Raw genomic sequence first — 26,885 nt, 5'->3', positions numbered from 1 at the left:
CGGGGCCCCAAAATTCTAACCTGGGGTCACCAATATGTCGGATATACTGTGATCCTCACACACATATATATATATATATTCACATACATAAGATACCATAGAGACAGCCGGTACATCATACATATATCTCTCTGTATACTCGGGGATGAGGGCTCCTCGGCGGAGGCTTTACCGGGGAGATGACAGATTGAGGCCTAGTACTGTCCCCTCATCCTCGAGCTGTCAGTGGGTCTCAGGCATGGCCTCCTGTCAGTTTAGACTCTCCCCTCACATCCCACCGCCGGTCCCAGTGTCCTCCCCACCGGCTGTCAACCCCCCCTCTCCGTTCTCCCCTCCTCCCCCCGCCATCCTCACCTTTGAACAGATAGTCGTACTCGTCGTCCCGGGTTCCCATGCTTGGCGGTAGATGTAGTGCTCCGGATCCGCAGCTAATCGGCTCCAACCGACCAAATCTCCAGGAAGCCCGGCTATGACCGAACCCCTCCCTGAAACAGGAACAGCGCTTCCGCCCAAGTCCTCGGCGACACCACTTCCGGGTTCAGCGAAGCACGGCGCCACCATCTTGGTACACCCCTCCCGCCCTGTCACGGAGCGCTTATTTTCGACGCTCGTGTTATGGAATAGTCTTCCTTCGGCCTAAGTGACGATTTAAGCGTCATTTTTGGTTAAAACGGTTGCTGTTTTGGCCGCGGAGGTAACGTTGACGTGAGGGGCAAAATGGCGTCGTGTGGTGCAGGAGGTGGTGCAATATGGCGGGCGGAGTGACACTGCGGCAGCGCGGGGATTACCTCAGAAATACGGAATCCCTCGGTCCCCGGGCAGACTAGCGTTCTCTGTGAGGAATGGAGAGAGAACCTCCAATAGTTGTGTAATTCAGGCGAATGTGCGTCGTAGGCAGCACAGGGCCTGAGGGAAGGTTCATTCTTCTACATGGAAATCTGTGAACAGTACTGGAGAGGTTCCATGGTGTAATGGTTAGCACTCTGGACTCTGAATCCAGCGATCCGAGTTCAAATCTCGGTGGAACCTTGGATTTTTATTGTTTGGTTTTTTTTAATATATATCTCTCCATGACCGAAAAAATCTATTAATTATAACTTTCTGTGACTTTTATATGTGTTTCAGATTCAGCGGAATTACACAGAACACCAAACGTGACGTCACAGAAGGATGTTACGCCATAAAAAGCGTTGCGCGTCATTTTCCTGAAAGCGCAACTTTACTAAAAGTTTCCTTTCGCCCGAGTAAGCAACCTTCTTTCACCCGGCGCCAGTCTTCTCCCTCATTCACACAGTTCATTCATCCTAGCGGTCAAGGGGCAGTCACATGACGTCCACCCGCAACAACGAAAGTCCCGCCCACCCGGTCAAATTGCAATAGGCCGGGCGAGACTTTCGTTGTTGCGGGTGGACGTCATGTGACGTCCTCCAGTAACGGGGTGCGATCTGTCCCTGGCCGATGACTGATCGGTCTACCAGGTTGCTGCGGTACCATGTGATCGCTGTGACCAATCACAGCGGATCGCTTGACAATTGTAAACCACGAATGGCTTAGAACTCACGCCAATCTCATGTATAATTGTGTTGTCCGCTGTGATTGGTCACAGTGATCACATGGTACAGGGAGGGGCAATCACAGCTAATCATGAAAAAACACAATGAATCAATTTAATTCAGTAAAATATAGTAGCATTATATTGATCTGGTCACTGTGTGTTAAAAAAAATAGTTAAAAAAAGAAAGAGAAAAAGAATTAAAAAAAAAAGAAAAAATAATTATTTTTTTTCGTGCTGTCATCAGTCACTACACCTGATCACCGTCACACCAGTTATATGATCACTTCCCCAGAGAAGTACCATACTACTATGGTAACATTATATTGCTCTGGTCACAGTGTGTTAAAAAATAGTTAAAAAGAAAAAAAGGAAAAAAAAGAAAAAAAATATATTTTTTTGTGCTGTCACCAGTCACTACACCTGACCACAGCCAAACCAGTTATATGATCACTTCCCCAGAGTAGTACAATGTTACTATGGTAACATTATATTGCTCTGGTCACAGTGTGTTAAAAATAGTTTAAAAAAAAGAAAGAAAAGGAATATAAAAGGAAAAAAAATATATTTTTTTTGTACTGTCACCAGTCACTACACCTGACCACAGCCACACCAGTTATATGATCACTTCCCCAAAGTAGTAAAATGTTACTATGGAAACATTAGATTGCTCTGGTTACAGTGTGTTAAAAATAGTGATAAAAATAGAAAGAAAAGGAATAAAAAAAGGAAATAAAAGGAAAAAAATATATTTTTTTCGTACTGTCACCAGTCACTACACTTCATCAGCACCACATCAGTTATATGATCACTTCCCTAGAGTAGTACAATGCTACTATGGTAACATTATATTGCTCTGGTCACATTGTGGTAAAAAAATAGTGATAAAAAGGAATAAAAAAGAAAACAAAAATTGAAAAAAAAATTATTTTGGTACTGTCACCAGTCACTACACCTGATCACCACCACACCAGCTATATGATCACTTCCCCAGAGTAGTACAATTTTACTATGGTAACATTATATTTCTCTGGTCAAGGTGTGTTAAAAAATAGTTAAAAAATAAAAGAAAAGGAATAAAAAAGGAAAAAAGGTACTTTTTTCCATACTGTTGCCAGTCACTACACCTGATCACCACCACACCAGTTATATTTATTTATTTCAGGTACTTATATAGCGCCGTCAATTTACGCAGCGCTTTGCATATACAGTGGGGATCGAAAGTTTGGGCACCCCAGCTACAAATTTGTATTAATGTGCATAAAGAAGCCAAGGAAAGATGGAAAAATCTCCAAAAGGCATCAAATTACAGATCAGACATTCTTATAATAGGTCAACAAAAGTTAGATATTATTTCCATCATTTACACTTTCAAAATAACAGAAAACAAAAAAATGGCGTCTGCAAAAGTTTGGGCCCCCTGCAGAGTTAATATCTTGTACTGCCCCCTTTGGCAAGTATCACTGCTTGTAAACGCTTTTTGTAGCCAGCCAAGAGTCTTTCAATTCTTGTTTGAGGTATCTTTGCCCATTCTTCCTTACAAAAGTCTTCCAGTTCTTTGAGATTTCTGGGCTGTCTGTCACGCACTGCTCTTTTAAGGTCTATCCATAGATTTTCAATGATGTTGAGGTCAGGAGATTGTTAAGGCCATGGCAAAATCTTCAGTTTACGCCTCTTGATGTAATCCCCCGTGGATTTCGAGGTGTGTTTAGGATCATTATCCATTTGTAGAAGCCATCCTCTCTTTAACTTCAGCTTTTTCACAGATGGCATCAAGTTACCATCCAAAATTTTCTGAAATTTTATTGAATCCATTTTTCCTTCTACTCGTGAGATGTTCCCTGTGCCACTGGCTGCAACACAACCCCAAAGCATGATTGATCCAACCCCATGCTTAACAGTTGGACAGAGGTTCTTTTCCTTAAATTCTGTGCCCCTTCTTCTCCAAACGTACCTTTGCTCATTCCGGCCAAAAAGTTCAATTTTAACCTCATCGGTCCACAGAACTTGTTTCCAAAATGCATCAGGCTTGTCTATATGTTCATTTGCAAAGTTCAAACGATGATTTTTGTGGTGAGGACGTAGAAGAGGTTTTCTTCTGATGACTCTTCCATGAAGACCATATTTGTACAAGTATCTCTTTATAGTGGAATAGTGACCACAACTCCAGTGTCTGCCAGATCTTTCTGGAGGGATCGTGCAGTGAAACGTGGGTTTTGAATAGTTTTTCTCACAATCCTGTGAGCTGTTCTGTCTGATATTTTTCTTGGTCTTCCAGATCTTGCTTTAACTTCCACTGTTCCTGATGACTGCCATTTCTTAATTACATTCCGAACAGAGGATATTGACATCTGAAAACGCTTTGCTATCTTCTTATAGCCTTCTCCAGCTTTGTGAGCGTCAACTATTTTCAGTTTCAGTTTTCTAGACAACTGCTTAGAAGAACCCATGGTGCTGATTGTTGGGGCAAGGTCAGATGAGTCTGGGCATTTAAAACCTTTGAGATTGACATAACCTGGTCTTCCCAGAGGATGATTGAGAGCAATCCATGACATTGGCAGGTCTCAACTTTGCAAAGGGGGCAGTGCATGCTATAAATTCTGCAGGGGGCCCAAACTTTTGCAGACGCCATTTTTTTGTTTTCTGTTATTTTGAAAGTGTAAATGATAGAAATAAAATCTAACTTTTGTTGACATATTATAAGAATGTCTAATCTGTAATTTGATGCCTTTTGGAGATTTTTCCATCTTTCCTTGGCTTCTTTATGCACATTAATACAAACTTTTAGCTGGGGTGCCCAAACTTTCGATCCCCACTGTATATAGTACATTCACATCAGTCCCTAACCCTCAAGGGGCGTACAATCTAAGGTCCCTAACTCACATTCATACATACACATACTAGGGACAATTTAGACAGGAGCCAATTCACCTACCAGCATGTCTTTGGAGTGTGGGAGGAAACCAGAGTACCTGGAGGAAACCCACGCAGGCACAGGGAGAACATGCAAACTCCAGGCAGCTGGTGCTGGGGTTGGGATTACAACCAACGACCCGAGTACTGCCAGGCGGAAGTGCTAACCATTTAGCTACTGTGCTGCCCTATATATGATCACTTCCCCAGAGTAGTACAATGTTACTATGGTAACATTATATTGCTCTGGTCACAGTGTATTAAAAAATAGTTTAAAAAAAAAAAAAAGAAAGAAAAAAGGCTTCAATGTAAACCCTCCAAAGTCTCATGAAAGTCGCACCTGAATGTAGTACGTGCTATTTATGTGAGATTTTGTGCAGCACAAACAATCTTCCTTGGTCAAAGCCAAATCTTCAGCAAAGTCACACTCATCCAAAGTCGCATCAAGTTGCACTGAAAAGTTGCAATGAAAATCGCATGATTTGGATGTCGCACAGGTGTGAATGGAAAATAAACACCTTGGACTGTCTATTTTCCAAAAACACAGGTCAGTTGGGAGATATTTCTACTATCTTGGCGTTTTTGGGCCTCAAGAGATGAGATCGGCCGTCAGTACATCAGGAATGATTGATTTTCAGATATATGTACCATAGTTTGTGGACTCTATAACTTTCCTACAGACTGAGGCTCCATGTACACTGGGCGCGTTAATAACGCTGGTAGCATTAGCTGTGTAAAAAAGGAAGTTTTGCATTAGCGTTTAGACGCATTTTTCCGCGTTTATGTTTTTTACCTTTTTTTTTTTTTTTTAAACACAAAAAAATTTTCTTCACAAAAACACCGGTTTGCCGCATTCTTATGTTATTATATTATGTTCATGTATGTTAAAATGACTATTTCATATGTTAAAAAAAATCTGAAGAATTTATTTTTTAAAAATATAGTTTTAAAAATATATATTTTTTAAAAATGTTCTTCAGATATTTTTTTTTAGGATATAAAAAAGTCATTTTAACGTATCATTTTACATATATTTGCAAATGCATTCCAAAAATGTAGATTTGTATTTTTAAGGACATACAGTATATTTGAAATGTATTTTTAAAAATATTTTTCATATATTTTGTAATAAAAACACATTTCAATATATATATTTGTGTGTGTGTGTGTGTGTATGTGTGTGTATATATATATATATATATATATATATATATATATATATATATATATATAATATATAATTTTTTTTTTTTAAATATATTCTTCAGATTTTTTTTTTACATATAAAAAAGTAATTTTAACATATCATTTTACATATATTTGCAAATGCATTCCAAAATGTAGATTTGCATTTTTAAAGACATACAGTACATTTGAAATATATTTTTAAAGATATTTTTCAGATATTTTGTAATAAAAACGCATTTCAACATGCAGTATATATATATATATATATATATATATATATATATATATATATATATATATATATATATATATATATATATATATATATATGTATGTATATTATTTATTTATTTATTATAATATATTTTGAAATAGCCAAAATTTTAGTCTTTCAAATATATGGCAATATATTTGGGAAGAATATTTTTAAAATATATTTCAAATATATTTTTTTTCCATGTGCATGAGGACTAAATAATATACACCGATTTGGGTTATTTTCACCAAAGAAATGGAACAGAATACATTTTGGTGTAAATTTATGAAGAGCAATTGTTTATTTGCAAAATTTTGTAACAGAAAAAGAAAAAAAAACGCTTTTTTTCAAAATTTTGGGTTTTTTTTTTTTATTTATTTAGCAAAGAAAAAAATACCCCAGTGGTGGTTTAATACCACCAAAAGAAAGTAATTTTTGTGTGAAAAAAATGATAACAGCGTAGTGTGGGTACAGTGCTGCATGACCGTGCAATTGTCATTCAAAGTGTGAAAACTGGCCTGGGCAGGAAGGGGGTGAAAGTTCCCGGTATTGAAGGGGTTCATGGACATTCACGGACAGATGTAGAAATCACAGATTTTACACAATGACCCTGAATTTACGGATAGTTGGTAACCCTGCGACCCATTCAAGAGGATGGGGCCGTGTAAGCACCCTGCGTGGGGCATAGCTTCCAACTGTCCCTGATTTCGAGGGACTGTCCCTCATTTGGAACAAAGTCCCTCTGCCCCTCCTTCCTCCTCATTTTTCCCTCATTTTGGTCTCAACTATGTAGTTGTCTATGAAATGCATTATTTATCTACCAAAAAGTGGTTTACGGCGCTAAACCTCTCATCCAATTTCTAAATTGACGCATTTTACATTTCAAAAGCCGATATAAGGGAACAGTAGTGGTAAAAAAAAACCTACTTGTGGGTTTAACCTACATTTTTTTTTTTAATTCTCCTTTAACCCCTCTCCCTCCAGAGGATTTACCACCCCTTCCTGACCAGGCCATTTTTGCGATACGGCGCTGTGTTACAATTGCGCGGTCATGAAACTCTGCACCCAAATTAAATTGGTCTTTTTTCCCCCCACAAATGGAGCTTTCTTTTGGTGTTATTTGATCGCTTTTGCAGTTTTTATTTTTTGCGCTATAAACAAAAAAAGACTGAAAATTTTGAGGAAAAAAACATATTTTTGACTTTTTGCTATAAAAAATGAAAAAAATCAAATTTCGTCATAAATTTAGGCCAAAATGTATTCTGCTCTGTGTCTTTGCTAAAAAGAAAATCCAAATGTGTGTAAATTCATTGGTTTACGTGAAAGTTATTGCGTCTACAAATGCTGGTATGTATACTGGACTCTATTTTTTTTTATTTTTTATACTAGTAATGACAGCGATCAGCAACTTATAGCGGGACTGCGGAACTGTGGTGGGCAGTCTGACACTGGGGGGGAACTGACTTCTACAGTGACACCAATACAGTCATCAGTGCTAATAAAAAGACATTGTACTAATGTCACTACCCACATGGAATAAAAATATATTTAAATATATTTTTAAAATATTCTTCCCAAATATATTGACATATATTTGAAATACTACAATTTTGGCCGTATTCAATATATTTAAAAATAAAAATGAAAGAAAAAAAAAATATATATATATATATATATATACATATACACTGTATGTTAAAATGCATTTTTTATATATTACAAACTATTAAATATATTAATACATTAAATACATTATAAAATACATTTTCAAATATACTGTATGTCTTTAAAAACACATTTAATCTACATTTTTGTAATGCATTTACAAATATATCTAAAAATATATGACCATTGTCCATCTGTACTGTGAAGCGCCGTCCAAACACCCACATGGAAGAAAAATATATTTAAATATATTTTTCAAATATTCTTCCCAAATATATTGACATATATTTGAAATACTACAATTTTGGCCGTATTCAATATATTTAAAAAAAAAAAAAAATATATATATATATATATATATACATATACACTGTATGTTAAAATGCATTTTTTATATATTACAAACTATTAAATATATTAATACATTAAATACATTATAAAATACATTTTCAAATATACTGTATGTCTTTAAAAACACATTTAATCTACATTTTTGTAATGCATTTACAAATATATCTAAAAATATATGACCATTGTCCATCTGTACTGTGAAGCGCCGTCCAAACACCCACATGGAAGAAAAATATATTTGAAATATATTTTAAAAATATTCTTCCCAAATATATTGACATATATTTGAAATGCTACAATTTTTACAATTTTGGCTGTATTCAATATATCTCAAAATATATTTCAATAAAAAAAAATAAAAAATTATATATATATATACTGGATGTTGAAATGCATGTTTTTATATATTACAAACAATATGAAAAATATGTTTAAAAATACATTTATTCTACATTTTTGGAATGCATTTACAAATATATGTAAAAATATATGTTAAAATGACTTTGTCCATCTGTACTGTGAAGCGCCGTCCAATCACCCACATGGAAGAAAAATATTTTTGAAATATAATTTAAAAATTTTCTTCCCAAATATATTGACATATATTTGATAAGCTACAATTTTGGCCGTATTCAATATATTTTAAATTATATTTCAATAAATAAATTATATATATATATATATATATATATATATATATATACATACTGCATGTTGAAATGCTTTTTTTTATACAAAATATATGAAAAATATTTTTAAAAATACATTTCAAATATACTGTATGTCTTTAAAATCTACACCTTTGGAATGCATTTACAAATATATGTAAAAATATATGTTAAAATGACTTTTTCATATGTTAAAAGGAATCTGAACAATATATAAAAATCTAAATATATATTTTACCAAATTATTATTATTATTATTATTATACAGTATATATAAAGCGCCAATAGTTCGCTCAGCGCTGTACATTACAAAGGGGGACAGAACATGTGACAGAACAATACCAATACAATGCAAAACATGAGGGGTTGGAGGGCCCTGCTCTTTCGAGCTTACAATCTAGGAGGGAGGGGATGGTGGTACAGGAGGAGATCGCTGTGGGGGATGGGGTGGTAGGAAGAGTGGAGGAGGTCGGCAAGTTAGTTATTTTTCATAAATTTTGTGATATAGATAAAAAATGCATTTCAACATACAGTATATATATATTTTGAAATATATTGAATACGCCCAGAATTGTAGTATTTCAAATATATGTCAATATATTTGGGAAGAATATTTTTAAAATATCTTTTTCTTCTAGGTGGGTCGGCAAGAAGGGGTTAACATGTGGGGCGATCAAAGGGTTAACTGTGCGCTGTGTTTTATTTGGGAGACATGCTGTGCAGAGCAATACAAAGCAGCATGTCCTTGCTGGCAGGAGAGAGACCTGTGTTGTTTGCATACAGGTCTCTCCCTTGTCAGTGTTACTGGGCGATCGCCGGGTGTCGGCGGAAAATCTCCAGGCAGGACTCGGTGATCGACATCCGTAGCTGCCAATGGCGGCACAGGTAGGGCGGCCCGTGCTCACCCACCCCCTACCCAGAAATGCAAATCATGTATATATATATATATATATTCAGTACATGAGTTTGCGCAGCCCTGCCCCTCTGTGCGCTCCTGCATGTGAGCGGCATCGGTCGCTGTCAGCCTGCCATTTGTTTAATTGGGCTGATCGCATAACCAGCATTCCAGCAGCAAGAATCCACAGATTTTCCCGCAGGAGTCTGGCGGCCGCACCCATCCAGCCCTGTGAAAGGGGCCCTAGGCCTCCTTCACACAGGCGACTATTTGGATACGCCGCATTCCAGCGCCAAGAATCGGCAGACGACAGATGCGGGCAAACAGCGGTACAGAGGTAATGATAGGCTGAGAAGAGCCGTCGCCGTTCACACGCATCAGTAAACTCAGCGGTTTCATGTGCTCAGGGACAGGTGAAGGACTCCAGATGCAGATCGATGCGTCCGAGGTCGTTCATCTCTCCCTAAACGCACAAAATCGCTGAGTTTGCAGATCCATGTGAACGACTCCTCTCAGCCTGTCATTACTTTGTACAAGCCGCAAGAATCTGCTGGAGTCCGAAGTGTGCAGGTAAACACCCCTATGGAGGAGGCCTCCGATATAAAGGGTTCTAGTGGTGCACCGAAATGAAAATTCTGGACCTAAACTGAAAATTGAGGAAGCCCTTGCCCAACACCGAAACGAACAGTTAAAAAAAAAAACAAAAAAAAACCATTTTTTTTAATATATAATAGTATTTTATTTTACTTTTTTTTATTGATATCATGAATTTAAAAAATACAGTTCAGTAACGTAAAGTAACTTTTATTGAAGGTGAAACACAAAAATTGGACAGAAAATAACATGAACTATATATAAAATGAAAAAACCTAAATAGAGGCAGTTTTGCACTGAAGTCAATGGGACGCGCTTTTGCATTGAAGTCAATGGGACACGCTTTTGCATTGAAGTCGATGTGGCACAATTTTGCTTTGACGTTATTAGGGGATGTTCTTGCACAGACGGTAATGAGAACACAATTTTGCATTGAAGTCAATGGGGTGCGAGTTTGCATTGAAGTCACTGGGACATGATTTTGCCTTAAAGTCAATGGGACGCGATTTTGCATTGAGGTCAATAGGGGTTGTTTTTTTTTCTATCAGCAAAATGCCAATAACCCCATTTTCAGCTGATGATTTTCGGCGGCCGATATATCAGTGCATCATTAGTTAGTTCCAGGGGCGTATTTGCCATGAGGCCAACAAGGCGTTTGCCTAGGGACACTACTCCTCCCACATGGGACACTATTACTCCTACGAATACCAATGATGGGGCACTATTCCTCCCACTAAAACCAATGATGGGGCACTATTCCTTCCACTGATACCAATGATGGGGCACTATTCCTCCCACTAAAACCAATGATGGGGCACTATTCCTTCCACTGATACCAATGATGGGGCACTATTCCTCCCACTAAAACCAATGATGGGGCACTATTCCTCCCACTAAAACCAATGATGGGGCACTATTCCTCCCACTGACACCAATGATGGGGCACTATTCCTCCCACTAAAACCAATGATGGGGCACTATTCCTTCCACTGATACCAATGATGGGGCACTATTCCTCCCACTGATACCAATGATGGGGCACTATTCCTCCCACTGACACCAATGATGGGGCACTATTCCTCTCACTGATACCAATGATGGGGCACTATTCCTCCCACTGACACCAATGATGGGGCACTATTCCTCCCACTGACACCAATGATGGGGCACTATTCCTTCCACTGACACCAATGATGGGGCACTATTCCTCCCACTGACACCAATGGTAGGGCACTATTCCTCCAACTGACACCAATGGTAGGGCACTATTCCTCCCACTGATACCAATGATGGGGCACTATTCCTCCCACTGATACCAATGATGGGTCACTATTCCTCCCACTGACACCAATGATGGGGCATTATTCCTCTCACTGATACCAATGATGGGGCACTATTCCTCCCACTGATACCAATGATGGGGCACTATTCCTCCCAACGACACCAATGATGGGGCACTATTCCTCCCACTGACACCAATGATGGGGCACTATTCCTCCCACTGACACCAATGATGGGGCGCTATTCCTCCCACTGATACCAATGATGGGGCACTATTCCCACCACTGATACCAATGATGGGGCATTATTCCTCCCACTGATACCAATGATGGGGCACTATTCCTCCCACTGACACCAATGATGGGGCACTATTCCTCCCACTGACACCAATGGTGGGGCACTATTCCTCCCACTGACACCAATGATGGGGCACTATTCCTCCCACTGATACCAATGATGGGGCACTATTCCTCCCACTGATACCAATGGCTGGGCAAAATATATGCACTCATTATCGACTTTTAATGAGAAGAATAGGTGGAGCTCTAATAGGAAGAGGTGGAGCCTAAAGAGGAAGGGGTGGAATGTACAGATGAAGGGGTGGATCTTAAACAGGAAGGGGTGGGACCCATTTAGATGGGGGGGGGGTGCCTGATTTTAGTCTTGCCTAGGGCAGCACAAAACCAAAATACACCACTGGTTAGTTCACCTTTACCAAAAATCTGCCTATGCAAGTAAGGGGTGCCTGTAGATAGAAATAAACTGCAGCTGTGACTGAAGTTAACCGCTTACCCGCCGCCATATAGCAGATATACTGCTACACGGCGGCAAGGGTGCGCAAAATCACGTATATATACGTGATTTTGCATTTCTGGGTAGGGGGCACGCACGAGCCCTACCGGCCCGCCATTTGCGGCCGCAGACGTCAATCACCGGGTCTGGCCAGTGATTATCAACCGGCGCCCAGTGATTACTGACAATCACCGACGGGGATGAAGACTGCTTTGTTTACAAACAGTCTTCCTACCTGTTGGCTCAGGCACACTGCTCTGGATGGCTGTGCACAGCACAGCCATCCCAATCAGTGTGCTTACAGTGAAGCACACACCCCCACCCCACCCCCTAGTAAAACACACCCAGCACACAGATAACCCTTTGATCACCCCTCACATTAACCCCTTCCTTGGCCAGTGCCATTAGTACAGTGTCAGTGCTGCTTTTTAGCACTGATCACTGTATTGGTGTCACTGTGGATGTCAGTGACACCAAGTTATTTCCCCCCAGTGTCAGAATGACCACCGCAGTCCCGCTAAAAGTCACTGATCGCTGCCATTACTAGTAGGAAAAAATAAATCCAAGTATCTATACCGCCATTTGTAAACGCTATAACTTTCACCTAAACCAATTCATTTACATGTATTGGGATTTTTTTTAGCAAAGACACGGAGCAGAATACATTTTGGTCTAAATTTACACCAAAATGTGATTTTTTAACAAAAAATTTCGCTGGACATGTTTTATAGCAAAAAGTAAAAAATATTGTTTTTTTTCCTCAAAATTGTGGGCCATTTTTTTGTTTTTATAGCGCAGAAAATAAAAAACGCACAGGCGATCAAATACCACCGAAAGAAAGATCAACTAGTGGGAAAAAAAGGATGGAAATTTCATCTGGGTACCGCGCAATTGTCAGTTAAAGTAACGCAGCGCTGTAATGCAAAAAATGACCTGTTCAGGAAAGGGGGGAAATCTTCAGGAGGGTGAGGGGTTAAAGATAGACTTTTTAATCAGAGTATAGCAACAAGTCAGTTAAGTAGCAGAGGGGGTTGTTAATTAATTTCAGGTGCACTAGATGGGCAACAATGACTCCACCTCCAAAACAGGAATGTTTTACAGGTAGAGGCCAATGACATTTTTTTCCCTACTCAACGTTTCTGGAGCATACATCCAAATCAACAAAGGAATGGCTTCACCAGAAGATGCTTTGGAATGGCCCAGCCAGAGCCCAGACCCGAATCCCATCGAAAATCTGTGGGGTGATCTAAAGCGGGCTGTGCACAGGAGATGCCCTTGCAATCTGACAGACTTGGAGTGTTCCTGCATGGAAGAGTGGGCAAATATTGTCAAGTCAGGATGTGCCATGCTGATAGGAGGACGAAATGTTCCAATGTCAGTGGGAGAAGGAAATGCCCCAATGTCAGTGGGAGAAGGAAATGCCCCAATGTCAGTGGGAGGATGAAATGTCCAAATGTCAGTGGGGGGATGAAATGCCACAATGTCAGTGGGGGGGACGAAATGTCCCAAAGTCAGTGGGGGGATGAAATGCCCCAATGTCAGGGAGAGGATGAAATGCCCCAATGTCAGTGGGAGGATGAAATGCCCCAATGTCAGTGGGGGGATGAAATGCCCCAATGTCAGTGGGGGGATGAAATGCCACAATGTCAGTGGGAGGGACGAAATGTCCCAAAGTCAGTGGGAGGACGAAATGCCCCAATGTCAGTAGGGGGATGAAATGTCCCAATGTTAGTGGGAGGACGAAATGTCCCAATGTCAGTGGGAGAAGGAAATGCCCCAAAGTCAGTGGAAGGATGAAATGTCTCAATGTCAGTGGGAGGATGAAATGTTCCAATGTCAGTGTGAAGGATGAAATGTCCCAATGTCAGTGGGAGGATGAAATGTCCCAATGTCAGCGGGAGGAAAATGCCCCAATGTCAGTGGGAGGATGAAATGCCCCATTGTCAGTGGGGGGATGAAATGTCCCAATGTCAGTGGGGGGATGAAATGTCCCAATATCAGTGGGAGGAAGAAATGCCCCAATGTCAGTGGGAGGACGAAATGCCCCAATGTCAGTAGGGGGATGAAATGTCCCAATGTCAGTGGGAGGATGAAATGTTCCAATGTCAGTGGGAGGAAGAAATGTCCCAATGTCAGTAGGGGGATGAAATGCCCCAATGTCAGTATTGGGATGAAATGTCCCAATGTCAGTGGGAGGAGGAAATGTCCAAATGTCAGTGGGAGGAGGAAATGTCCAAATGTCAGTGGCAGGACGAAATGCCCCAATGTCAGTGGGAGGAGGAAATGTCCAAATGTCAGTGGCAGGACGAAATGCCCCAATGTCAGTAGGGGGATGAAATGTTCCAATGTCAGTTGGAGGACGAAATGTTCCAATGTCAGTGGGAGGACGAAATGTTCCAATGTCAGTGTGGTGATGAAATGTCCCAATGTCAGTGGGAGGACGAAATGTTCCAATGTCAGTGTGGTGATGAAATGTCCCAATGTCAGTGGGAGGACGAAATGTTCCAATGTCAGTGGGGGGATGAAATGTCCCAATGTCAGTGGGGGGATGAAATGTCCCAATGTCAGTGGGAGGATGAAATGCCCCAATGTCAGTGGGAGGATGAAATGCCCCAATGTCAGTGGGAGGATGAAATGCCCCAATGTCAGTGGGAGGATGAAATGTCCCAATGTCAGTGGGAAGATGAAATGTTCCAATGTCAGTGGGAGAAGGAAATGTCCCAATGTCAGTGGTAGTACGAAATGTCCCAATGTCAGTGGGAGGACGAAATGTCCCAATGTCAGTGGGGGGGACGAAATGTTCCAATGTCAGTGGGGGGGACGAAATGTTCCAATGTCAGTGGGGGGGACGAAATGTTCCAATGTCAGTGGGAGAAGGAAATGTCCTAATGTCCGTGGGATGATGAAATGTCCCAATGTCAGTGGGAGAAGGAAATGTCCCAATGTCAGTGGTAGTAAGAAATGCCCCAATGTCAGTGGGAGGATGAAATGTCTCAATGTCAGTGGGAGGACAAAATGTCCCAATCTCAGTGGCAGGATGAAATGCCCCAATGTCAGTGGGAGGACGAAATGCAAATACGTAGCATTGTTCAGTGTAAATTACAGAATGTCCTTCTTTCAGTGGATGTTTTGTCAGGTTTTGCCCTGTGTCCCTATTAGGGAATAGGAATTCATATAGAAAATAGTATAATTAATCAATTCATGTAGTAACTGCATACAGTTATAAGTATAGTGCTCCCCCCCCCCCCCAGGAGTCACTGAGTTTAACCAGTTCTTTCCCTGCTCAGTGTAGGGACAGCCAGGCACACAGCAACATCTCATTCACTCCACCTCATTCAGCTATCAAGGGAATATCTTTTTTAAAGTTTTTGCTTGTAGAAACTTAGAGGATGAAGGGGTGTTAGATACTCCAAGACATTAAGCACAACCAGCATGGGACACTTCTCCTTAAGTAACTGTACCACAGTCTATCACTGGAATCCATGAGGTAGATCCCAGAGGTAGAGCAGAACAGTTTGTAGATGCTGGGGACCATTAGGTTGTATGTAGCACAAGTAGAAGTAAACTAGAACAGTCTAAAGGTTCACAGCTGAGGACCATGAATAGGTGGCAGCACAAGGATTAGGCTCTACTCACACATCCTGAAGTAGGATAAGTCCAAAGGCTCCGTCCATGGGAGAGTAGTCCAGCAGCCAATATAGAGGTGCTCCAGGGGCAAATAGCCCCCCTGAAGCTTGCAGATCCATCCCCTCAGGACTCCAGACTATTTAACAGCAACCTAGCCACCATCTGGGCGTACCTCCCCCGGGGATTGGCTAGGCCCTACTGAATAAGTCTGGACATTTGAATTCTCATGCCCTAAGCATTAGAGGCTTCTTCTAGAGTCAAGGGGAAGAAATCAAACTCTCAGCCTGTGAAGCTCTGATCAGACAGAACGAAGCTATCACTGCTCCTCTGATCATAGCAGAATCAAATGAACAGTCTAGGGTGTCTTTTTGGGGTTTTATTGTAACGGTGAACTTTTATGGGGTGAAGGGAGTGTGGGATACCTCAAGATTGGTGAACTGGACTTCTTGAGGACTCTAGCATGCTGAGCTACACGAAATGTTACACAGAATTTCTATTGCTGATGGTGACTATGACTTCTACTAAAAGACCAAAAGATTCAGTCACTAGCAGGAGCGGACTGACCATTTGGAAACTTGGGCACTGCCCGAGGGCCCGGGGTCAGTAGGGGGCCCCATGAGATGCCCCTGGTACCTTTTTCATAGTCTTTTTTGAGTTTGGGCAAGGATACAGGGGCTCCATGATCCCCTATTGCCCGGGGGCCCCATGAGTTGTCAGTCCGCCACTGGTCACTAGCTTCAAGCACTGGGTTCACCTACTCACACAGACACAGGATTATCAGTTGCCTCTTTATGATGTCCACTGGGCACTCTCCTGTGAGGGAGACACAGACTCACTCCACCATAGGACAGCTGGACCCCTTTTCCCCCAACTTCCTTCTTGCTCTCTCCAGTGAGCTTCTCCAGACCCAAACCAGGACTAGGCTTTGCAAATGGGTCCCACCCCCTGCTAAGGCTCCAGCTGGGATAGCACCTCCAGTTATCCTGCACAGGGGTCTCCTCCAGGAGGACCTAACTCAGGAACTCTTACCCCCTGCCTCAAGCCTCAGACTATTTTTATTTTCCATATTAAAATTTTTTACTAAAAGAGAATGACAAAAGCATACAGAGTTGTCCATGGAGATTAACAAAATGAGATCTAGATCAACAGTACAGTTTAGGATCTCAAGTTAGACAATCGTGTTCAAAGAAAATATAGTGTACCATCTGGAAAATTTCTGTATAGACCTGAGAGGGGCACGGGAGGTCGTACACCAGGAACAACATAAAACCAAGACATAAGGCAAAATAAGAAAACAAAAAAAAAAAATGGGGGGTGGTGGAATATGGTTGTCACATGGCTGAGATGGGTCATTTAGGAGCCATGCAAATCTCCAGGCTTCCAGCCAGATACCTGTCATTAGCTGTAAATGGTCCCGTGTAGTAGATACCAGACCAGTCAATTCTGCCACCAGCATGTAAGCTGTCGAATGCAAGCAAAAGAGAAAAAAAAAAAAAAGGGGGGGGGGTGGAGAAAAAGAAAGAAAGAAAGACTGACTATCTATGGACTCTCCAATCACCTACTGGGTACACCTCCTCCGGGGATTGGCTGGAGTTCCATAAATATTCAGGCAGCTTACTCTTGCTCCTCACATTATAATTCTAGCTCCCTCTAGAACAGGGGTCTCCAAACTTTCTAAACAAGGGGCCAGTTTACTGTCCTTCAGACTTTGCGAGGGCCGGACTGCGGCCAGTGGGAGTAGAAAAGGTCCCGACGTCAGTGGAAAAAAAAAATTCCTCATTGTTTGGTATCAGTGGGAGGCATTCTGTCCCATCATTGATGTTATTGGACCCTATCATTTGTGTTAGTGGGAGGAATTGTGCCCCATTGTTGATGTCATTGGACTCTATCATTTATGTCACTGGGAGGAATTGTGCCCCATTGTTGATGTCATTGGACCCTATCATTCGTGTTAGTGGGAGGAATTGTGCCCCATTGTTGATGTCATTGGACCCTATAATTTATGTCACTGGGAGGAATTGTGCCCCATTGTTGATGTCATTGGACCCTATCAATTATGTCACTGGGAGGAATTGTGCCCCATCATTGATGTCATTGGACCCTATCATTTGTGTCACTGGGAGGAATAGTGCCCCAGCATTGATGTCATTGGAACCTATCACTTGTGTCACTGGGAGGAATTGTGCCTGATCATTGATGTCATTGGACCCTATCATTTATGTCACTGGGAGGAATTATGCCCCATTATTGATGTCATTGGACCCTATCATTTGTGTCACTGGGAGGAATTGTGCCCCATCGTTTGTGTCATTGGACCCTATCAATTGTGTCACTGGAAGGAACTGTGCCCCATCGTTGATGTCATTGGACCCTATCAATTGTGTCACTGGAAGGAACTGTGCCCCATCGTTGATGTCATTGGACCCTATCAATTGTGTCACTTGGAGGAATTGTACCCCATCATTGATGTCATTGGACCCCATCAATTATGTCAGTGGGAGAAATTGTGCCCCATCGTTGATATCATTGGACCCTATTATTTGTATCACTGGGAGGAATTGTGCCTGATCATTGATGTCATTGGACCCTATCATTTGTGTCACTTGGAGGAATTGGTGTCATTGGAAGGAGCTGTGCCCCCTTCATTGGTGTAAGTGGGTGAAATTATACTAAATTGTTGGTATCAGTAGATGAAATAGTGCCCTAAGGGCCAGATAAAAGCAAGCAAAGGGCCGCATCTGCCCCCGGACCGCAGGTTGGAGACCACTGCTCTAGAATACAGGGGGAAGCAATCAGAGCAGCAGCCTGTGAGACACTGAGCAGGTCTGAACAATCAACCCTGCCCAGGGGCGGACTGACAACTCATGGGGCCCCCGGGCAATAGGGGATCATGGGGCCCATGTGTCCTTGCCCAAACTCAAAAAAGCCTATGAAAAAGGTACCAGGGGCATCTCATGGGGCCCCCTACTGACCCCGGGCCCTCGGGCAGTGCCCAAGTTTCCAAATGGTCAGTCCGCCCCTGACCCTGCCCCTCTGATTACAGAAGAACGAACTAAATTTACCTAACAACATGCATTAACTAGGGGGGTGCTACACTAGCAACCTGACTTGGAGGGTGCTACATCAGTACACGACATTTTTGACAACAGTAGTCTGGTACTAGTGCTGGAAGAGAAAGGAAGGCACGGATTTATTTTTTTAAATTAATTTTATTTATTTTAATTTTTTTATTATCGGCTTCTTTATGTAGCCATTGTATGCATGGCCTGTATATTCCTTTTTTTTTGTGTATTTGCATGAATTTACAAGATTTGAAAATGCGTTACCATCAGCTCAATCTCTGTTGCTGATTTTATATAGGGTAGATCTCCGATGAATATATGGGAGCGAGGTCTGTCTTCTATCGCAGAGTTCGGTGATGGAACACACAAGGTGGTGGTCTGGGCGCCAGTCCTGGATGGATAAGATAGGAGGTAAGAAAACAGGATGTCCATTCTGCAGGATGTAGCCGAGTACGACTGAATATTCTGCCTGTCAGCACTTTGGGAAGACTAGGCTGACCATCCCGGGGATAGCTTGTACTGTGGCTCACATCTTTACAGATGACTATTAAAACGGTTTATCTGCTGGAAGCAGGGGCGGACTGACAACTCATGGGGCCCCCGGGCAAAAGGGGATCATGGGGCCCCTGTGTCCTTGCCCAAACTCAAAAAAGCCTATGAAAAAAGTACCAGGGGCATCTCATGGGGCCCCCTACTGACCCCGGGCCCTCAGTTTCCAAATGGTCAGTCCACCCCTGGCTGGAAGATGAAATGTTGATGTACAGACAAGATATTTCATTTTACTAAATATATTAGAGTCCTACTGCCTGTAAGGGAATTTAAAGCAAATCCCCACTTAATAAAAAAAAAAAAATACAGCCACCCCCGTTCCCTTCTGCCGCACTTATTTGTTTAAAAACTCCCGTAACCCATACCCTAAAGCCCAACTCCGACTAAATAGAAAAAATAACCCTCTCAACTGAGCTCACTGCCAAGGTTAATTGCTTGTTTATGTCAAGGGGAGCGATAAAAGAGGATTCACTTACCTGATCCTCCCTGTAGCTAGACAGCTTCCAGCAATATCTGTACCCCCCACACTACACCTTCATCAAGACCGGAGCAGGGTCCATAGCCTTGTACTGGATGTGAGGGACAGTCCACCACCGAATCATGGGGGAGCACCACCTGGAACATGGCAGGGCCAGATTCAAATCTCAGGAGCCTATAGGCAGAGAATTCTGAAGCGCCCCCTCCCAACGAAGACTGTAAGACTGACTATTTTTCTTGATATAATATTTTTATATTAATATAGTTATATGCGGGAATGCTGCAAACTTTGATGTAAGGGGAGACTTTGGTGACCAGAGACCACCTTACATCAGAGTTCCTCTTTACATCACAGCCCGCAGTGTCCCCCTTACATCAGAGTTCCCTTTTATATCAGGGTCCACAGAGGTCCCCCTTGCACTGTAAGGCGGAACCCTGCAGATTCTGATGTAAAGGAGAACTCTAAGGACTCTGAAAGAAAGTGGGAAGAATGCCCCTTACATTGGTGATCAGTGGGAAGAATGCCTCTTACATTGGAGGTCAGTGGGAAGAATGCTCCTTACATTGGTGGTCAGTGGGAAGAATGCCCCTTACATTGGTGGTCAGTGGGAAGAATGTCCCTTACATTGGTGGTCAGTGGGAAGAATGCTCCTTACATGGATGGTCAGTGGGAAGAATGCTCCTTACATGGATGGTCAGTGGGAAGAATGCTCCTTACATTGGTGGTCAGTGGGAAGAATTTCCCTTACATTGGTGGTCAGTGGGAAGAATGTCCCTTACATTGGTGGTCAGTGGGAAGAATGTTCCTATCATTGGTGGTCAGTGGGAAGAATGCTCCTTACATTGGTGGTCAGTGGGAAGAATGCTCCTTACATTGGTGGTCAGTGGGAAGAATGCTCCTTACATTGGTGTTCAGTGGGAAGAATGTCCCTTACATTGGGGGTCAGTGGATAGAATGCTCCTTACATTGGTGGTCAGTGGGAAGAATGCTCCTTACATTGGTGGTCAGTGGGAAGAATGCTCCTTACATTGGTGGTCAGTGGGAAGAACGCTCCTTACATTGGTGTTCAGTGGGAAGAATGTCCCTTACATTGGTGGTCAGTGGCAAGAATGCTCCTTATATTGGTGGTCAGAGGGAAGAATGTCCCTTACATTGGTGATCAGTGGGAAGAATGCTCCTTACATTGGTGGTCAGTGGGAAGAACGCTCCTTACATTGGTGTTCAGTGGGAAGAATGTCCCTTACATTGGTGGTCAGTGGGAAGAATGCTCCTTACATTGGTGGTCAGAGGGAAGAATGTCCCTTACATTGGTGATCAGTGGGAAGAATGCTCCTTACATTGGTGGTCAGTGGGAAGAATGTTCCTTACATTGGAGGTCAGTGGGAAGAATGTTCCTTACATTGGAGGTCAGTGGGAAGAATATCCCTTACATTGGTGGTCAGTGGGAAGAATGCTCCTTACATTGGTGTTCAGTGGGAGGAATGTCCCTTACATTGGTGGTCAGTGGATAGAATGCTCCTTACATTGAAGGTCAGTGGGAAGAATGCTCCTTACATTGGTGATCAGTGGGAAGAATGACCCTTACATCGGTGGTCAGTGGGAAGAATGCCCCTTACATTGGAGGTCAGTGGGAAGAATGCCCCTTACATTGGTGGTCAGTGGGAAGAATGTTCCTTACATTGGTGATCAGTGAGAAGAATGCTCCTTACATTGGTGTTCAGTGGGAAGAATGCTCCTTACATTGGTGGTCAGTGGATAGAATGCTCCTTACATTGGTGGTCAGTGGGAAGAATGTCCCTTACATTGGTGGTCAGTGGATAGAATGCTCCTTACATTGAAGGTCAGTGGGAAGAATGCTCCTTACATTGGTGTTCAGTGGGAAGAATACCCCTTACATTGGTGGTCAGTGGGAAGAATGTCCCTTACATTGGTGTTCAGTGGGAAGAATGTCCCTTACATTGGAGGTCAGTGGGAAGAATGCTCCTTACATTGGGGATCAGTGAGAAGAATGTCCCTTACATTGGTGGTCAGTGGGAGAAGGAGGAGGACACACTGAAGGAGCTCTCCCTGAGAACCAGCATTTTCAAGCCTGGGCCTTGCCTGCTAGCTTGGCCCAGGAACCATGCCTGATCCAGGGGGAGGCCCTGGGAGGGATTCCCCTGATGAGACTGGGCCTAGTGAAGAGGAGGAGGTGGAGGACCTGACTGTGGGTCCCAGCCCTGGTGAGGATGTCGGTGTCTTCAGACAGAAGATTACTGATAGATTGGTGACTATTGGAAGAGCTGAGGAGAAACTTAATGTTTTAAAATCTGAACACAAATCCTTCAGAGCCAAATACTGCCAGGCCTGGAGCAAGAACAGATTGGGCATGAAGCCAGCGCTCCAGCACATGGAGGATAAAGTAAAGAGACAATCTTTATTATTAGAAAAGTTGAAAACAAGAAGTGGAGCGTTTAAAGAAAAATTTGATAATGAGAGGAGATTTGCCAGCCAGACATCAGCGAGCTCTGTGGATCAGCAGCCTCAGGTAATGGATGACCCGGCACCATCTACATCAGCGTCTCTCCCCCCATGTCAGGCTGAGGAGTTGTCAGTAGCAACCAGCCAGGGGGTTGAGGGTGAATATGGAACCTTGAAGTTCATCCAGCACATGGAGTCTCCCCTGAGAGCAGACAAGTTTGCCTTCACTGATGACCCTGCAGAAGTCCCTGAGGATGGACAGAGGAGGTTCAGAGCAGCAAAGCCAAGACTGGTGGAGAGATCCCAGTATACCAAGATGGCTGCTCCCAGCATGTCTGCCCCACCTGCTGTGGTGAGTACTGTGGATGAGGAGCTCTGCAGGCAGCCTGCTGTGGAGGAATCCTCATCCAACATGGAGGAAAAATCCCTGGCAGAGAGGTCTCCAGACCATCAGGGGAATGTGGGTGAACCTGCACCAAGCACCCCACAGATGGAAATTGCTGCTGCTGTTCCTGCTGAGACCAGTAGTCCCTCTACAGGCAAGATGGCTGCCACCTGCAGAGAGACTGTTTCACCTGAGCTCCCAGGTGCTCCAGAGCTGATTGATGCTGGTGGGGGAGGGGAGCAGCACACTGCACCATGTGGAGAGCAAACAGCACACATGGATGTCTCACTTGTTGCTGTGTCTGAGAATCCAATCCAGTCCTGGGCTGAATCTCCTTCCTTGGAAGGAGAGATGATTGATGGAGCTTCTATGGTTGCAGCAGTGAGTGTGGACATTGCTGTGAAGTCTATGACTGTTGAGACTGGTAAAGCAATGGATGTGTTGGTGGTGGGTGGAGGTGAAGGGGTTAACATTGCTGACGGAGGTAAAAATGACATTTCTCCCCCTGCTGAGCAGAGAGAGGATACACCATCCAATCCCAGATCTGTGCAATCGGTATCTGCTAGAGTTGCACCAGATGCTCCTAGACATACAAATGTTTCTGCTGCTGGGAGGATTGGGGGGAGCTATGCCTCTGTTTTGGGGAGTCGCACCAAGGGGGGTGGGGGTAGTGTTGGGAATGCTAATGGTCACAATTTGGGGAGGTTTGGTGGTGGGATGGTTGGTGGGGTCAGGAGAAGGAATGTGGTACAGTTGAAGTGGGAGGGGGAAGGGAACCCACCAGTAAGGGGGAGGGTGGCGGAGTTGATTCTAGAGATGGGGTTTAAAGCCTGTGATGTGTTTGCGTTGATCTGCCCAGTCGGCAGCTATGAATACGATTTGTCATTTGTAAAACCTGAAGGCCTGGACCTGTTTTGGGAGAGATATTGGAGGTGCAGGAGCCTTCAGCAGTGGAGAGGTTTGGTGGCAAAGGTTGTTTCCAGACAGCCTTTGATAAAATCGGTGACAATCCTGGTCCGGAATGAATCCATACCAGAGGCTGATTTGGTAGTTTGGCTACGCCGACATGGTGAGGTCCTCACCCCACTGCGGAAGGTCCTGGATGAGCATAGGATATGGACAGGGGCCTGGACGGTGTCAGTGCAATTGAGGGTGCTGGGCAATGTGGTTCAGCATCTTCCCTGCTCAGCCTTTCTGGGGAGAGATAGGCTGACCATTTTCTATCAAGGTCAGCCTAAAGTTTGTAACAAATGCGGAGAGAAAGGCCATTTTGCATCGTCCTGCACCATCAAGAAGTGCTCACTGTGCCAGGATTTTGGCCATTTGGCCAAAGAATGCACCGAGATTCGGTGTAATTTGTGCCAGCAGCTGGGTCATCCATACAGTCTGTGCCCAGAGGCACTACACAACCTGCCAGGACTGGAGGCTGAGCTGCAGAGGCTGGATAAAGAGGATGAGGCAGCTGATGCTAGGGAGGAAACTGTAGTTGCACCTCCTGTGTCTGTTCCCTCTGTTGTGTCAGATTGTGTTTCCCCCAGTAATGTCACCCCTGAGTCTGTCCCTCCTGTCCCTAATCCTACAGTACGTAGATCCTCCAGACTGGCGGAAGCTGCTGGGGGGGCTGGTTTAGCGGATCTTCCCTCTCGGCCTACTCCACCTCCGGTACCTGTCCCCCGTCAGCGCAAACGTGGTCAGGAGGTTGTGGGGGTGCCGGATGGGGGTGGAGCCGATGGGGCTCAGGGAGGGGTATCCATGTCCCATGTCTCACCTCCTGCTGGGGGGGATTCGGCTGATGAAGGGTGGGAGAGGGTGAAGGAGAAGAGGAAGAAGAAGAAGAGGAGGATGAGAAGAGCTGTCCTCTCTTCCTCAGAATCAGATCCAGGAGGGGTCCCTCTTGGCAATACTTTTTCAGTTTTGTCAGGTGATGAGATGGTATCGGATATATCTATTTCTCTATCATCTATGGATGAGGGGGAGTCACATACTCTGAAGAGAGCTGTTTCGGGTGATGAGAGTGTGGTAGAGGTTAAGAAACAACTACCCCAATCATCCTGATGGCAGTTCCCACTCTGTTAAAGGTGGCGACCATTAATGTCGCCAGCATTAAATCTGCAAGAGCTCGTGATACGGCCTTATTTTTGCTCAGCGAGTTTGATGCTGAGATTTTATTTTTGCAAGAGACCTGGCTCAATACATTGGCCGATGTCTATCTAGCAAAAAGGGAGTGGAGATGTGGTCCCTCCTTTTGGTCTCTTGCGGCTGAACCTTGCAGCGGAGTTGCGGTCCTTTTTAAAACCGATATGGTAACGTGCCGGCGGGTAATTGAGGTAGAAATGGGGAGATGCATGGTCTTAGATGTCTCTGTTAGGGGGCAGGACCTGCGCCTGATCAATATCTATGGTCCCCAGTCAAAATGGGGCAGGAAATGCCTCCTCACAAAGATCAAGCCCTTCCTTTTTACGTCCCAGCAGGTTGTCTTTGGAGGTGACTTTAACACCATAATTAGGCCTGAAGACAGGAGAGGCTCCATAGACAGGCTGGGTTATGATAGCGTTTTTCTCAGAGATTTGGTTAGACAGGCAGGCCTGGTAGATGTGCACATTAAGCACTGCCCTGGCAGCACGGGGTTCACATTTCAGAGAGGGAATAGTCATAGCAGGATAGACAGGTTTTTTTTAAAGGAGAACTCTGCTTTCTCGGCTCCTGAGTTGAAGGCGGTGGAGTTCTCTGACCACTGTATGCTGTCTGTGACTCTGAATGCCTCGGACACTCCACCCAGGGGAAGGGGTGTCTGGAAACTGAATTCGGCTCTCCTGGAAGATGTAGAGGTAAGACAATCCTTTGAGGATTTTTTTCAGGCACAGGTCTCTATTCTGGATTTTTGCAGCAGTAAGTCAGAGTGGTGGGAGCTTGTGAAACAAAGGGCGATTGGACTTTTCAAGGCCATAAGTAAGAAGAAGCAGCTTGGTATGTATATTGCCTACCAGCATTTGCGGAGGAAGCTTGATCGTCTTGTCTCGTATGGAGGAGATCCAGGGGAGATCTCTGAAGTGAAACTTCTTCTTAGGAAGTGTCAATACGACCGGCATGCCTCCTTGATTCTGGAGAGGGATTATGGGAAATATCACTCACCTGATCCTTACCAGAACTGTAAGCAAGGCATAGCAGTTAAGACGGTCATTGGCCTGAAAGACAGTACGGGTTCCCTGATAAAGTCCAGATCAGGGATCTTGGAGATCTTTGGGTCGTATTATGCAGACCTCCTGGGAAGAAAGGACCTTAACCGGGACAGGATGGAAAGCTTTCTGGATTCTACTCCAGGATTGGGAAATGGTGCATTGCTTTTGATGAATTTGACAGAACCAATTTCAGCGGATGAGGTAGTTCATGCTATAGACAAGCTGGCTACCAAAAAATCGCCTGGGCCAGATGGATTGACAGCTGAATTTTACAAGTGTTTTAAGTCCATTCTGGCTCCCTTTTTAGCGGAGGTTTTTAATAGCTGTCTAGAAGAGGGTTCGCTCCCTCCCTCCATGAGGCAATCTGCTGTGATTCTTCTGTCAAAAGGTAAAGACCCCTCAATAATTGAGAACTGGCGCCCCATCAGTCTTCTCAATGTTGATAGAAAGATCTTGGCAAAGATTATTTTTTGGCGCTTGTCGTCAGTAGCAGGCGATTTGTTGTCCAGCCATCAGCACTGTTCGGTCCAAGGTAGAAGTACCTTTTCAGCGGTTTTGGCTATCCGGGAGGCTTTGGAACGATGCAGGGCTGCTGGATGGAGAAAGTACTTGCTGGCATTGGATCAGGCAAAAGCTTTTGATCGAGTGAATCATGAATATCTGTGGTTGCTGCTTGGTAGATATGGCCTGCAGGGGAGGTTTATAGATTGGCTGAAGACATTATATAAAGGGGCTGAGAGCTTCCCACTTGTTAATGGTTGGGTTGGGCGGCCTTTTGAGGTCGGCTCTGGTGTGCGCCAGGGATGTCCTTTGAGCCCCCTGCTATATGCTTTCGCAATCGACCCCTTTGTAAGAAGGCTAGAGGGCGCATCGTTGTGCGGGGTGCCTCTGGGCATTGCTGGTGTGCCGCCTTTGAAGGTCATTGCCTATGCTGATGATGTGTCTGTTATTATCTCTGGGACTGAGGAGGCGCAGGAGGTGGTCTCTGTG

At 43.7% G+C, this 26,885-nt stretch overlaps 1 long non-coding RNA gene and 1 other non-coding gene across 2 annotated transcripts in view; both read left to right on the top strand.

The window, feature by feature from the left end:
- Positions 1 to 957: 957 nt before the first annotated feature.
- On the top strand, positions 958 to 1,029 carry TRNAQ-CUG (transfer RNA glutamine (anticodon CUG)). The gene has a single exon. It is a non-coding gene; the product is annotated as a tRNA-Gln (tRNA).
- Positions 1,030 to 1,071: 42 nt separating this feature from the next.
- LOC149431153 (uncharacterized) overlaps positions 1,072 to 26,885 on the top strand; it is a 45,441-nt gene continuing 19,627 nt past the window's right edge. Inside the window, exons 1-2 of the long non-coding RNA XR_016309367.1 lie at positions 1,072 to 1,244; positions 19,143 to 19,255. This is a non-coding gene — a long non-coding RNA (uncharacterized LOC149431153). The remainder of the gene's footprint in view (positions 1,245 to 19,142; positions 19,256 to 26,885) is intronic.

Source organism: Staurois parvus, unplaced genomic scaffold (assembly GCF_062004578.1).
Source record: "Staurois parvus isolate SC_StPar_1 unplaced genomic scaffold, SC_StPar_1.0 ptg002373l, whole genome shotgun sequence".
NCBI classification, from domain to species: Eukaryota; Metazoa; Chordata; class Amphibia; order Anura; family Ranidae; genus Staurois; species Staurois parvus.
The sequence above is the reverse complement of the archived record's forward strand: the minus strand, read 5'-3'. Positions and strand labels throughout refer to the sequence as shown.